This window comes from Panicum virgatum, chromosome 6K, assembly GCF_016808335.1.
Source record: "Panicum virgatum strain AP13 chromosome 6K, P.virgatum_v5, whole genome shotgun sequence".
Taxonomy (NCBI): Eukaryota; Viridiplantae; Streptophyta; class Magnoliopsida; order Poales; family Poaceae; genus Panicum; species Panicum virgatum.
The window spans coordinates 14,843,976-14,858,809 of NC_053141.1; the positions used below are offsets into that span (position 1 = coordinate 14,843,976).

The 14,834-nt window shown below is 49.3% G+C and overlaps 2 pseudogenes; both read right to left on the reverse strand.

Moving 5' to 3' along the window:
- Positions 1 to 5,127: 5,127 nt before the first annotated feature.
- On the reverse strand, positions 5,128 to 7,558 carry LOC120711853 (annotated as a pseudogene).
- Positions 7,559 to 9,634: 2,076 nt separating this feature from the next.
- LOC120713286 lies at positions 9,635 to 14,634 on the reverse strand (annotated as a pseudogene).
- Positions 14,635 to 14,834: the final 200 nt, after the last annotated feature.

The window sequence follows — 14,834 nt, forward strand, 5'->3', positions numbered from 1 at the left end:
ATAGGAATTGAATGTTTATTACATACAGCAACTATAAGGCTCACGGGCGGGGCTGTGGTACTTGTGATGCCCTGTCTGTTTAGTGAAAGATGATAAGGCCGCAGTGTGTGGTAGTGGTAGTTAAGCTTTTGAACATACTAACCACATGCCGAGAAATATGGTAATCGGTAAGCTTAAGTACCTGATTGGCCCGGCGAGTGGACTTTACTTTCACCCTCTTTGAATGTTGTTCTCATGCGGCCACATACGGGTGCAAGAAGGCGCATGCCAGGCGTGGATTCTTGTAGTCGAGGTGGGTGATCCTGATCCACAACCCGGAAAGAAAGGGGAAAAGTCATGTGGGTGACTCTGTTCCCATACGTGTGTGTTAGGTCTGTCTGGCCAGGTTAACAAATTCGATTCGAATCATCCACTTCTCACGGTTTGGGACTGCTTAACCCTTTTGCCACATAGAGTAAGAAGTGGTAGATGATGATGATGATGAATTTGGCTGGTTGGATGATAAAAGGTAATTGTTTCCACCATGTATGCTATTTGATAGATGCTCACTTAGAATGATTAATTGAACTAGAACCTGGAAGCTAAAATCCGAAATTAAGGATCTACTCTTTACTGCTTTTCGGCAAAATAAACCCCTCAAGCCAAAAGCCTTGCATGTATAGATAATGGGCTAAGTATACCCTTAGTCGGATAAGCCTTGCTGAGTATTAGTATACTCAGCCTTACTTGTGGCTTTGTTTTTCAGGTGGTACATTTGAAGATAGGGTGGATGACGTCATGTGCGGGCTTCATTATGACGTCTTGTTTCGTCGCTAGACTATCGTTCGTTTTTCGTTAATCTTGAACTCTGTTGTATGTTTATAAATTCAAACTCGGTTTGTAATAATATTTCAGTTTCATACTCTGTACTGTAAAATTTGCGGAATGTTGTATTCTCTGAACTGCTTTGTCGATCCCGTTTCAAGTGGTTTAATCAGGATTCTACCCGACAACACTGCCGGATTACTCCGTTTTAAGTGCGTGTTAACCCTGGTTGTCGTTTCGGTGATGGTTAGCGCACTTAAGCCAGATTAATTTAGGCGGGGCTGCCACAATACTACTACAGTATTGCTTGTGCTACTACTATTCTGGATATTGCACAAAGGGGCCAGCTTCTAGTTGTGAGGAATCAGATATGATGAATCAGAGAGTGCTTGCTCACTTGTGCTCTATGATTTTGATACGATGCGATACTCTATGATTCGATATGAAGTTGAGGTTTAAATGATAACTAGACGCACATCAGTAAATGTAAAAGATGACGTAAAATATTCTAATGGCAATGAACACAATTGTCTGTTCGAAAACATGGTAACACCCGAAATTCATGCACGTGGGCTGTGGCTTGCAGCTAGGCACTACCAATTGAACGCATTTTGGGAGCAAATGAACTAACCTGCTGCTGTCGCTGATGGGGTTGTTGCTTCCTCTCCGTGCTGCAAAGTTTCAGGTGTAGCCGGTGGTTGTAGCGGAATGTTTGTTGCCTCTGCTTGTTCTTTGGCAGTCTGGTGTCAGGGGTGGTGATCTTGGATGCCTAGAACAGTCTGGCGTCAGTGGATTGGGAGTGAGTCGATGTTTCGGTGGGGGGAGGCCTCCTAGTTTCCTTGCGCTGGTTGCATAATGATCTATTCATCTCGCATAATCAGGGGAGTGATTCCCGATGGTTCCGAATAAGGCGTCCTTCCTTGTCCATAAACACTGCCGGGTGATGGTTTTTGAACAAAATTAATAACGGCTAATTAATGGCCACCAATTATAGAGCAAAATGACCATAATTGATACGGCAATAATGCCTGTTTTATGTGCCACCAATAAATAGCAATCAATGGCCCGTAAAAAGGCTATCTTTTGGATCGTAAAATTGTGGTATGGGGTCATGGTGTTGCTTTTAATTGCGTTGAATGTGATGAGTGATGGTGGAGTAGTAAATATTGGTTGCGTTTTTCCTCGCCGGAGTTGGGGCTGCGCTGCAGGTGCATTGAATAGTATTCAACACCACATGAGTTATATATATATATGGAACAAGTCCAATTTACCCCCCAAACTTGTGAAGAAGTCTAAAATACCCCCCTGAACAACAAAACCAGACATATTGCCCCCCTCAACTCTTAAAACCGTGCAAATCATCCCCTTGCTGGTTTTTATAGTGGTTTTCGATGATGTCAGCATGTGGGTCCCACCCGTCAGCCTCTCTCCCCTCTCCTCTTTTTCCTTTTTCTTCTTCTTTTTTCTTTTTCCCTCTTTTCTCTTTCTTTTCTCTTTTCCCTTCCCCCCTGGCTCTCTCCTCTCATCTTCGCAGGGCCCAGGCGGGGCGGCGCCCCCGCCTACCGGTGGTGGAGCTCCGGCCACGCCCCCAGGCAGGGCCCAGGCGGAGGCGGCGCCCCTACCTCCCGGCGGCGGAGCTCCGGCCACGCCCCCTGGTAGGGCCCAGGGGGGGCGGCGGGGCGACGCCCATGCCCCCCGGTGGCGGACCGGGCAGGCTCCGGCCATGCCCCCTGCAGACAGGGCTGAGGTGGGGCGGCGGGGCGATGCCCCTGCCTCCCGGCGGCGGAGCTCCGGCCTCCGGCCGGCCAGGCTCCGGACCCACCCCCAGGAAGGGCCCAGGCGGGGGCGGCGTCCCTGCGTCCCGGCGGCGGAGGTCCGGCCGCCGGCCAGGCAGGCTCGCGGCGCCCTCCGGCCATGGCGAGGCGGCGGCCATGGCGGGGGACGAGGACGACGGAGCAGGGCCGCACGGGAGGGAGCAAGGGCGGCGCGGGTCTGGTCGCCGCCATAGCCGCGAGGGAGGAGGAGGGACGAGGACGCCGCCGCGCCGCCATGGACGTCGCTGCGCGGAGGGAGGGGCGCCGGCGGAGGGATGAGGAGGATGTGCCATGCGCACCCCCGTGTTGAGGACCGCGAGGCCCGCCGCTGGCCTGTGATTGAGCGAAGGGAGCGGTGAGCGGAGAGGACGCGGAACAGGGGAGGAGAGGGAGGGAGGGGGCGGTGGGCCGGCGACGGCGGATCTGGTTGGCGGCGAGGGAGGTGAGAAGGGGCGCCGACGATTGGAGGGGGTGGAGGAGCGCCGGCGGAGGGCACGAGGAGGCGGCGGTCCCCCTGGCTGCCAGGCGAACTCAAGAGAGAGAGAGAGAGGGGGGAGGTCGAGGCCGGGGAGATGGAGAGAGGAAAAGAGAAAAAGAGAGGGGCGAGGCTGACATATGGGGCCCACAGGCTGACATGTGGGGCCCACCGCTAAAACCACCATGGAAACCAGTTTGGGGGTAGTTTGCCCGGTTTTGAAGAGTTGAGGAGGGGTAGTTTGTCCGGTTTTCAAGTTTAGGGGTGTTTTTCGGATTCCTTGACAACTTTAGGGGGGTAAAATGGACTTCTTCCTATATATATATAATCTGTTCGTGATGCTAAATTATTTATTCGCTTTGTAGATTGAATTGTTCGCCAATGTTGAAATGTTTATTTGCAATATGTATTTTTATTATTCATTTTATACAATGAAATGTTTGTGATGTTTAATATTTTGTTGGTTGTATATTATTATTTGTTCGATATATTTGATTTTTTGTTCGTAAAAAAATTATTTGTTCGTGTTGGTAACATATTTGTTCTCAGTATTAAAAATTAGATTGGTTAATATTTAAAGAATACTTTAAAAAAGTATCGTGTAAACGTAGGCAAGTGTAGTCTTATTTTGAAGATCTTGTTATAAGAAAGATAATGATACAACTCAAATTTAATCTAGATGCTCAGTTTACTCTTTATAGTTTTTATAATTTGAAATCTGCATGCATGTAGGTGACATCATCACCATTTGTCTTTTCGGCATGCATGCACAATAGCTCTTCTAATTAGCTGTCAACATGCGAAACAAAACTGGCCCAAAACCGGTCCAAAATAATGTCGCATCCGCTTCATCCACTTTAAGCGATGGGTTTGGTAACCATCACCTTAAGTGACGTATAACCGCGCCCCATGGAGCGGGGGTTGCCGGGATTTCATGTGGTCTCCAGCTTAGAAAGGGGAGGGAAGGGTGGTAGGAGGTTCGGCGGCGGTGTTAGGTTGAGGGGCCGGCACAGTAAGGTGGTGGGAGCTGTCGATGGTCGCCGACAACCGGTGGGTTTGGCATCGGGTGGAGGAGCATGGGATGCCGTTGGAGCCGGCAGCGCCGGCGGCGAGCTGCAGGTGGGTCTTCTACGACGCGCTCGCTTGTAGTAGCACCTGCGACCCTGAGCAGTCCTGAAAGGTGAAAATACTATTAGCAGTCTCTCTCGTGAGTGGCAGTAGTCTACTCGCCGAAGCACACAGCTAGGCTTTTTATTTATACTATTGGCTCACCTGAAAGTATCGTGACCTAAGAAGGGAGCACTATGTAGGAAAATGCCTATAGTGACGGGCGTCATCTCCTTATGGTGACGGGCATCGCGCCCGTCATTCCTACATCGTCACCGTTTAGAACAGAAGGGTGACGGACAAATGCCCGTCACCATTGAATGTAATCTAGGTGACGGTCAAAGAATGTGGACCGTCACCTTCGCAGCTTCAGTAATGGCCCGTCACCATTGAATGTAATCTAGGTGATGGTCAAAGAATGTGGACCGTCACCTCTAGTCTAGGTGACGGCCATTGTTAAGACTCGTCACCTGTCCTGTCTTAAAGGTGACGAGCCATGTTTCTGCCGAGGCCTCGCGAGGCCCAAACTGGTCCGAGGGTGACGATAAAGCCCGTCACCTCTACTTGTGGGGTGACGGGCAACAACGGCAAGTCACCTTTGTGCACGTCACTATAGACCGTTTCTTACGTAGTGGAGGTTGAATTATGACTTTTTTCTCATTATATTATCTCAGAGTTTGTGTTATATATGATGTTCAGAACATGGATACCTCTGCTATTTATGTTCATGACTTATTCGCTTCAGCTTTTTAGCAGGTAAGAATTTAACATTCTATCTACCTTTGCTGAATGGCACTGCAAAAAAAAATATTGGAAGAATTGTTTCAAACCCTTACGCTCTTACAATTACAAGTCTGTTAAAGGTGTTTTTTCTTTTCTTTCCATGAGCATTCTCTCTTACCCCCCCCCCCCCCCCCCCCCCCGAACTTAGCGCGCCGGCGCGTCATCTTCCAGCGAGAGTAGCTTCTCCAGAACAGCGTTCATGCTCGGCCTCCTATTGGGATCGTCGTCCACGCACGACACCGCCAGCTCCAGCATCGCCGCCGCCTGCAAGTGGCTGAAATCGCCGCGCAGCCGGGGATCGACGAACTGCTCTTCGCCTCTTCCATCCACGACGAACTCTCGTCGTCAAGGTCAAGCTTCATCGTCTTATTCCCCCGGAGCCAGGCGACCACATCCTCGTCTCCTCCCCTGCCGTCCACCACCCAGTCGCAGAGCCTCTGCCCCCTGATCTGCTCCAGGAGCACGACGCCGAAGCTGTACACGTCGGCCTTCCCCGTGATCGGGAGGCCCGTCGCCCACTCCGGCGCGATGTACCCCCTGGTGCCCTGCGCCCTGCAGGACAGCACCAGCCGCCCGCACGCGTCCCGGCTGAGCAGCTTCACCAGCCCGAAGTCGGTGATCTTGGGGTCAAGCTCGGCGTCCAGCAGGATGTTCTCCGGCTTGACGTCGCAGTGCACGATCCACTCCAGGCACTCGTGGTGGAGGTAGGCCAGGCCCTTGGCGACGCCGACGGCGATCTTGTACCTCGAGTGCCACCCCAGCACCGCGCTCTCGGCGCCGAAGAGGGCCTTGTTGAGCGAACCCTTCTCCACGAACTCGGAGACCAGGATCCGGTGCGAGTGCTCGGAGCAGTACCCCCACATCCTGACCAGGTTCATGTGGTTGATCCGCCCGATCACGCTCATCTCCGACCGGAACACCTCGTCGGCCTGCGTCAGGTCGTCCAGCCGCTTCACGGCGATGCTCCGGCCGTCGTCCAGCAAGCCCTTGTACACGGTCCCCGACGCGCCCCTTCCGAGCTTGTCCGCGAACTTGCCGGTCACCTCAGAGAGCTCGTCGTAGGTGAACCTCCTGAACTGGCTGAACAGCAGCGCGTACCCTTCTTCATCGCGGACCCGCCGTCCTGGGTCGGCGCGGAAGACGAACAGGTACCCAACGACGATGAAAATGGCCTCCACGACGAACGCCACCGCGAGAAACGAGTAGAAGTAGACGAAGTTGATCTTGTTCCCCCCGGCATGGAAGTAGGAGGCGCTGACGACGCTGGCGTTCTGTTCGTGCACCGTGCAGGCGTGGCCATGGAAGTCCAGCACGCCCGGGCTCAGGTTCTTGACGCGCGTCGGGACCTTGAGGAAGATGTTTTGCTTTAGGATGCTGGGAGCCCCGCCGTTCCAGAGGGAGATCTTGGGGTAGCAGTCGCCGCTGCCCATCTTGTAGCCGAACGCCTCACAGTTGCAGTCGTCCAGGCATATCTGCCGGCACGTCTCCATCGTGAGCCCCCTGGTGTAGTTGAAGTCGAACCCCCAGTAGTCGAAGCCCGGCATCTCCGCGAAGTAGACGGGCTCGCCGCACCGGAGGTCGAACTCGCGCCGGCACCCCTTGCTCCAGTCGCCGGCGTCGCTGGCGACGAACCCCTCCGGGCACGAGCACGCCAGCGCCGGCAGGTACGCGCACACGCCGTAGCGGCCGCAGACCCCGTGCACGCCGCACGGCTGCGGGAGCGCGGCCCACGTCACGTGCCAGCTCCCGTCGCCGCCGTCGAGGCTGTACAGCCGGAGGTTGCCGTCGTAGTCCAGCGTCAGCCGCCTCGCGACGCCCTCGCCCATGTCGGAGGAGTTGAACTGCGTCTGGTCGCTCGCCGAGAAGGCGCCGTGCCTGTCGAGGCTGCCGTACCGGCTGTTGTTGTAGGCCGTCCGGTTGTTCTCCCACCACTGCTTGAAGGGGTCCGGCCAGTAGTTGCTGGTGATCTCCGGGCCGTCGTACATGAGGTTGAGGATGTTGTTGCTGTCGAAGTAGAAGTTTTAGTAGCCGGAGTACGGCAAGCCCCTCGCCGACGCCGACACCAGCCGCTTGTACCGGGTGATGGGCTGCTCCGGGAGAAGCGTGTCCGTCGGCCAGTCGAAGCTCTGCCAGAGCGCGCGCCCGGCGGCGTCGGCCACGACGAGGTTGCCGGTGTCGAGGAGCTGCACGCGGTCGGCCTGCGTGCCGCTCGTGTTCGTGCTCCACACCACGCGGCCGTCCAAGTCCTGCAGCGCCAACGAGCCGTCCTTGCGGAACCCGGCGCGCGAGCCCCGGCCGTTGACGGGGGCGTCGCGGTTGGCCGTCCACGCCACGGTGGCGTCGGCGGAGCGGGCGAACCAGATGTCAACGTGTAGGCGTTGGTGGCCACCTTGTAGAAGCCGCAGGAGAAGTTGCCGCCGGGGGACACGAGAACGTCGCCGGCCGCGTCCTCCACGGCGATTGAGTCGCCGCGCCAGAGAGTGCTCCGGCGTCCGCTTGCCGAACGCGCGGAGGAAGGCGACGACAACGAGGCGAGCAGGAGAAAGGCCGAGGCGAGGATGGTGTGTACTCTCATGGTGGCTAGCTGCTGCGGGTTTACTCCCAGGTGCATGGACGGCTTTTCTATTTCTAAATATGAAATCTTTGTGTCGTCCGATCGTTTTCGTGTGCCGCTGGCTCTTCGTTCCTTGCGCGCGCATCACATTTTCAAGCAGAACAAGACCTGTTCACACCTACCAGTCTTTGCCCGAGCTGTACGCGGCGCAAGATTTCTACCATTCAAACTCTGCAAATGCTTTCCGAGTCCAAGGCTCCAAGCAGCTTCCGTGAAGTTCTGGAATATGTGATTTCCGGGAAGCCAGGACCCTAGCACCTGAACTGAGATCGTTCATTAATTTAACCTGAAATATTCTCCTCCATCGCAAACGTAAGATATTTTAGTTTTATACTTTTATCAGAAGTTAAATTTATGACTTCACCATAAAATGTATTAATAATGCATTATAGTACTATTGCAGTAGATGCTTATATATTTCTCTATAAACTTGACTACTTGATCAATGTCAAAGAAGGTTAACTTAACAAAACAAAAAAAAACATCTTACATTTTGTATCAAAAGGCACCAGTATGAGAGGGCTTAAAGATGAGCCAAGTGTACTGAACACTCTCATGGTGGCTGGCTGCTGCAGGTTTACTCTCAGTCTCAGGTGCATGGACGGCTTTTTGTACCTGGAGATTGGTGCGTGGTTGTAATCTAGTACGAAGTTCCAAGGCCCTCTGCTAGAAGAAAAGGTCCTGGTGGACATTTGGATGTAGCGATGTAGGCGGACAACTACAACCGCAAGGTGCCTTTTCATGTTTGTTTCAAACTCTGCAACCTCGGCACCTTACTGAAATGAAACGGCAGATGTGATTTCCAAAATCAGGATCAGCCCCAATAATATTTGCAGCTTGACTAAGATCGTATTTAATCTTTATCTCTATCTATACTAATACAGGCAATGATTTCTTGGTCCGTGTCAATCGTAGTCTTAATCGGTATTCGGGTGACTGTTTGTTAAGTTAAGGGTTCCAGACAGTTTAGAATTAACGTTTGGCATAATAAAATAGAAAAAGACTTGAAGTCCTCAACCAACATGTACTATGCTATTATAAAATACATATGGTGTATGTTATATACATTTTTATATACTTATCGATATATTTATATAACTTCCCGTAGCATCGCACGGACATATTAGCTAGTTATGAATAATACGAGGGTTAATTCGAGGACCAGGTGCATTTGCCTGCGTCTCATGGCTTTGCGTGTTTACTCTCAGGTGCATGGTCAACTTTTCTATTTAGAGATTCGGTGGGCCCATTAGTTTTACCTTCTGACCAATTTAAAAAAATCTAAGTCATTTGAGTCCCAGAAATATGTGGTCTGTGACTAGTCAAGATACAATTTTTCTACATCCTGACCAGTGAATATGTGATTTGGGGGAAGCCAGGACCCACTTACACCTTAATTGAGACCGTTCATCAATTTATTCTGAAATATTCTCCTCCATCCCTAATGCAAGATATTTTAATTTTATCGTAAGTTAAATTTCTCTAAATTTGACCGAATTTGTAGTCAAATGCACCACTACATCAACCCCCACAACATCAAATTAGTTTATTACGAATTCAACATAAAATGTTTTGATAATGGATTATGGTACCATAGTAGTAGATGCTTATATATATTTCTCTATAAACTTGACTAATTGATCAATGTCAAAGAAGATTAACTTAACAAAACAAAAAATATCTTACATTTTGTAGGAAAAGGCACCATTACCAGTATGGGAGGGCTTAAGGATGCGCTAAGTGTACTGAACAAATGATTTTGTTCCGTAGACTTGCACTCAACTAGTCAACTATGTAGCAGCCACGCCTTGCCCATGGGTTTTTTAGTCAATACCATTCAGCCCGGCTGGTGCAAGTGCAACTGCACGATACGATACTACAAGTACTTCCCATCATCCATGAGAGATGACCTCTGCACGGAAGTCGTTGATGATAACGAACCTCCATACAAGGGAATTGTTGTCAAAGTCAATCAGCTAAAAAAATCTAAAATTTCAGCTTGAAGATTCTTTATTCATCTAACTACTAGTCGGAATATGAAGCTTCAAAAATCCAGGTCTTAAACTAGCTAACTGCTAGCCAATTATAAAAATACTCTGACACTCCACAAAAGGTTCCATTGACCCGATTAACGTGAGCACCAACATAACAATAATCCTCCTACCAAGTGAATTTTACTCGAGTAAATCACACCTCCCTCTCATTTAGAGCCCAAGATACAGAAGGCAACTCATAATTATTACATAATGTTCTGTTTTGACAAAATGTAATTTAGTTTGCACATTCTGAATCAGACAGCTATCCTGCTCACGATCAGAGATCAGGCTTCAGTGTCACGTTTTCTTGCAACTCTTAGGCTTCAACCATAGGCTCAGGCCCGGATGAATCCGGAGTACTTGTGCTTGCCTTGCTTGATGGGTGCACAGAGTTGAAGAGGATGTCTTTTATTACCTGGAGGAATCATATATTAAAATATTAGGGTGAGAGAAGATAATAATACAATGGGTGGATTAAACCATGACGAGTCAAGATAAAAATCAACCATGGACCTGTTGAGCTGTGATTTTGGAGCTATCTCGAGTTACCTTTGCCAGTGGAGATTCCTCTTGCTGAAAAGAGCTCAGGACAAAATACAAATAAGATGAAAAATTTTATCAAAATCTCTGACAAAACAAATTAAATGCCTCTATCCTGCTAACGCAATATTACATAGCAAATCATTTGATGCCATAGGTAAACATTAACCCGGCTATGAAGGAGGGCATAAGATGGGGCAACAATCCTTAAAAATAGAATTAATGTGTGCAGGTGTGCAAACAATTCCATGCACAGGATATACATTACAAAAAAGAAAACTAAAATGATTTATCTGTAAGAAGATTGTTTAGATCATACTGGATCCGAACATCTGTTGCAACCAAACAAAGAAGTAATCAGACATGGTCCACACATTTCAAATCATACCACCTATGCAGCTAGTATTTCACATTTACCATCATAATTCTGTGCAATATAAACCTCATGAAACCTCAGTAAATTAACTGAGCAAGTACTAGATATATTGGCATATATGTGCAATTGAAGCAAAATAGAAATAGCTATTCCAGGGTGCCTTAATCATTACTCCCTCCGCCCCGAATTATTAGTCGTGTTATTTTTTGACTTTTCTAGATGCATAGTTTTTGCTATGCATCTAGATATATATCATGTCTAGGTGCATAGCAAAATCGATGTATCTAGAAAAACCAAAAAAACTAATAATTCTGTCTCCATTAATTTGTTTACCCACCGGGTAACTTTTTATATATAGCAGACATAAAGCCATGCCATTTTACTCTACTGCTTATTATCTCCTGGTTGTCATATTCAAACCGTTTACATCCTCTTCCACTTCTCACATTAACTCTCAGGTGCGAAGGAGCCTCTGGCTCAGCGGTAGAATCGCTCAGTGGAGCACTACCGACCCAGGTTTCGATTCCCATCGGGAACGAATTTGGGTGCCCCACCAGGGCTGAGCAGGTGGGTGTGTGTGGGTGTGAGTAGGGGTGGGCATTCGGTTCTTCGGTTCGGTTCGGTTCCTCGGTTTTCGAAGAAATTCGGTTCCTAGAAAATAGGAACCGATCGGTTCCAAGAAATTTCAGGAACCGAGTATTTCGGTTCTCGGTTATTTCGGTTCGGTTTCGGTTCTAACCGAACTAACCGAATTTTTTTTACCGAAAGCTAAGATAACAAGAAAAATATACATGTTCTATAGCAAATTTAGACAATACTTCCTCTACTTTAGAGAATAATAATTGAGAAGAGAACAATAACAATATAGTAAGAGAAATACATGGCAATTGAAGTATGATACATCACATGTAAACTAAATATACTCTTACAAAATGCAAAGTTTAGGTAATTCGGTTCTTTCGGTTAATTCGGTTACCCGAGGGTAGGAACCGAATTTTTTTCGGTTATTTCGGTTCTTCAATATCTGGAACCGAACAAGGAACCGAATTTTTCGGTTCCGGTTATTTCGGTTTCGGTTCCGGTTCTTTCGGTTCGGTTCTTCGGTTTCGGTTAAATTTGCCCACCCCTAGGTGTGAGTGTGGGTGTGTGTGCATGAGTCTGCTCGGCGGGCGCGTTTCGAGACTACTCGGACAGTCTCGTCTGCGTTGAGTCCAGTCAGCATGGGCGTCTAAAATTTTAGATGACTCCCCGGTACTCTGAGTGCTTTAAAAAAACATTAACTCTCATGGGAAGCCATCTAAAACATGACAACAGTTATATGATTATAATAAGTCATATCTGCATACTTGTTTGACAATGACAAGGCTTCAATGTCACAACTGTAACCCGGCATTCATTACATGTTGCAGGCACACAGTATGATCCACTTGTTATTGAAAATGACAAATAAGGGGGGAGGCACACGGCTCCGTGATATACCAGCTAGAGATAGGAATTTCCTAATTTCGTAACATAGTCTAGTAAAAGTTGCAGAGAACTAAAGAAAAAATTGGGTGTCAAATTGCATTAGACAGGCAAGATTAAACAGCACCATCCTTTAAAACTTCACAAGGGAAAAACAGAAGTGTTGGCCATGAATACACAAGATAGTTTAGAGAGCACATGCAGAAACAGACCTCTTTCTTCTGCTGTGATGGCATAAGAATACCGCCAAATCGACTGTGTGCCAGCTGACCTAGCTTGCTCTAGTTTATCAGCTGCATAAGACAAAATGGTACTTAACATGATCAAGACAGAAAAAATGTAATAATTTCAATATAGAAACTGGATATTATCGCAGATGAAATTTCTTACCTAAATCAAAGATCTGCCCAGCAACATAATCCCTGTTGCCCCGAAGTGGTGATGAAGATAATGTGTTGACCCCGTACTTGTTCCAGAGCAGATCAAGGAGACGAGAGTCCAGGGATGACTTGAAATAAGTTATATCCAAAGAATAGTACTGCAAGAAATCCAATTAGAACAGAAGTACAGGACTAAACCACACATCTGAGCTTAACCAAGTGAGAGAAAGGAAATGGAAGGACCGGACAGGTGACCAGAGGGGAGGGGGGTGAATGGGAGCCTTTAAAAATTCTCTAAGAGAACGAGGCCTATGTCCCGAATTGAACCCGACGCACCTCTCTTCTAACCGCTAAGGTGACACAAGCCAACTCGTGACGAGCTCACCCTAGGAACAATTAGGAAAAACTCGACGCAAAGCGGAAGCACACAAAAAACAATCTGCTCAGACAAACACATCACGAAGCGGAAGCGCCGAAAGCACAACACAAGCGGAAGCAAACAACTCGAGCCATAAGCTAACACGAAAACTTCACTCGATCAAGCATGTGATGATTTAACAATGAGCACAGCTCAAAAACAAGCGGAAGCAAAGCTTATCCAAAAAGCCAATGAAGAGCGTCACCAAAAAGAGCTAGAACTATTCACTGTAAAAGTGTCCTCTTCGCGAAGCAAGCAAGACTAATAAATTAAGCTCAGCATTTAATAGGTCACGTGCACAAGCTCAAGATCATTTAGTCGGCAAGCTAACCAAGCACAAACGCTAAATAACAGAAGCTAAGATATGCAAGGGCTAACAGCAATTAGCAATATCAATTAATAATTAAATGACTCAATCAGGAGATAGAGCATTAATTAACGAGTGCAAGGGAGAGTGCAAACTGAGCCTTGAAATCTACTCCTCGTGCAGTTGGGCCACGTGCCTGCTTGCCTTGCCTTGCCTGCGTGTGTGCACGAGCTGGGCTGTTGCCCCTGCCGAGTGGGCTGCCGCTCAGCCCCGCCTGGGCTGCAGACTGGCGCACGTGGCGCCCAGCTCCGCCTGGGCCGGTTGCCGTGCGTCCTGGGCCGGGTGACAGACCCTGCTGGGCCGCGGCCTGCTGACCGGCCTGCTGGCGTGCCTGGCGCTGCGCCCCGCAGCGAGACGCAGGCGTGGCTGGCTGCTCCGCCTGGCGCCGCCACCGTTGGCTGCGCTGCTGCGAGCGAGCGCCGCCGCTCCACTTGCTGCTGCTCCGCGCCGCGTCTGGTGCTGCTCGCCGCCAACGCACCTGCTGGCCAAGCACAGGCTGCAAGCCGCCTCGTCCTCGCACTGCACGAGCCTCTGCTCTAACGATACCTGGAACACAAGAACTGAAAGGGGAAACAAGAGCACGACCAGCACTCAGACCCAAATTACTCCTCCACGACACAAGGAATCGAGATTAAATTTGCCCTGTAGATGTGCCGCAAAAAGATCTTGCAGATCTATGAAGAGATTCGCGAAACGGTAGAGTAAAACTTGTGAATCGAAAATCACACTAAAATACCCCCGAAAATCGCAGAAAAAGGAAAACGCCAAGAACAAGATGATGAACTCAAAAATCACTCACATCTTGACGCCCGGAGGGCACAAAGAGGTTTGGGCCTAATTTCTCAACAAAATTTCCAACAAACTCTAATCCACAAAAATTAGAGGAGCAAATGAACTAGGGTTCAAGAGCTAACTCCTCCTCTAGCCATGCGTATCTATATATAGTGCTGCCGAAAGATTAAAATACCCCTGCGCTATTTATTACAATAACCGCCCATGCAGAGGCAAAATCATTCAACTTTTTATAGGAGCCACGGACGGACACGCCGCCTTCACGACTTCGCTTCGTCTTGACGCAAGCTTCGTGATGACGCCATGTGCCCTCTGCCCGGACTTTGACCGCACCAAGTCCGCCCCCGGTTTTGAAGCTCAAACCGGTCAAACCCGCTCCGGTTTTGAGGCTCAAACCGGTCAAACCCGTCTCCTCCGGTTTTGAGGCCAAACCGGTCAAACCCTCTCGCACGCCGCCGCACAACGTGACTGATTCCCCGGTTTTGAGGCCAAACCGGTCAAACCGCCGATGTCGACGCGTGTCCGACCTCCCGCCGAGCCTTGACGCCTTCGAGTCGTTCGCGCGCGCCCGCCGCACGAGCCACCTACTTGACTCGCCATCGTCCTCGCCGACTTGGTCGACGCCGTCTTCATCACCATGTACTCTTGCTCTTCTGTGCACCATGTGGACCGTTTATGGCTCCGCACGACCTGCTCGGGTCTCTCGGTCCAGGCCTACTTGCATTTACCCTTCACCGTCTTGGTACCTCGGCATGAACCTTTCGCTTCTTCGAGCCTACTCGTGTCCATCCTTCACCATGGTTCTTCAGTATGAATCTTTCGCCTGACCTTTACCACGCGCTGTTGACTGCCATGCCGCATCCT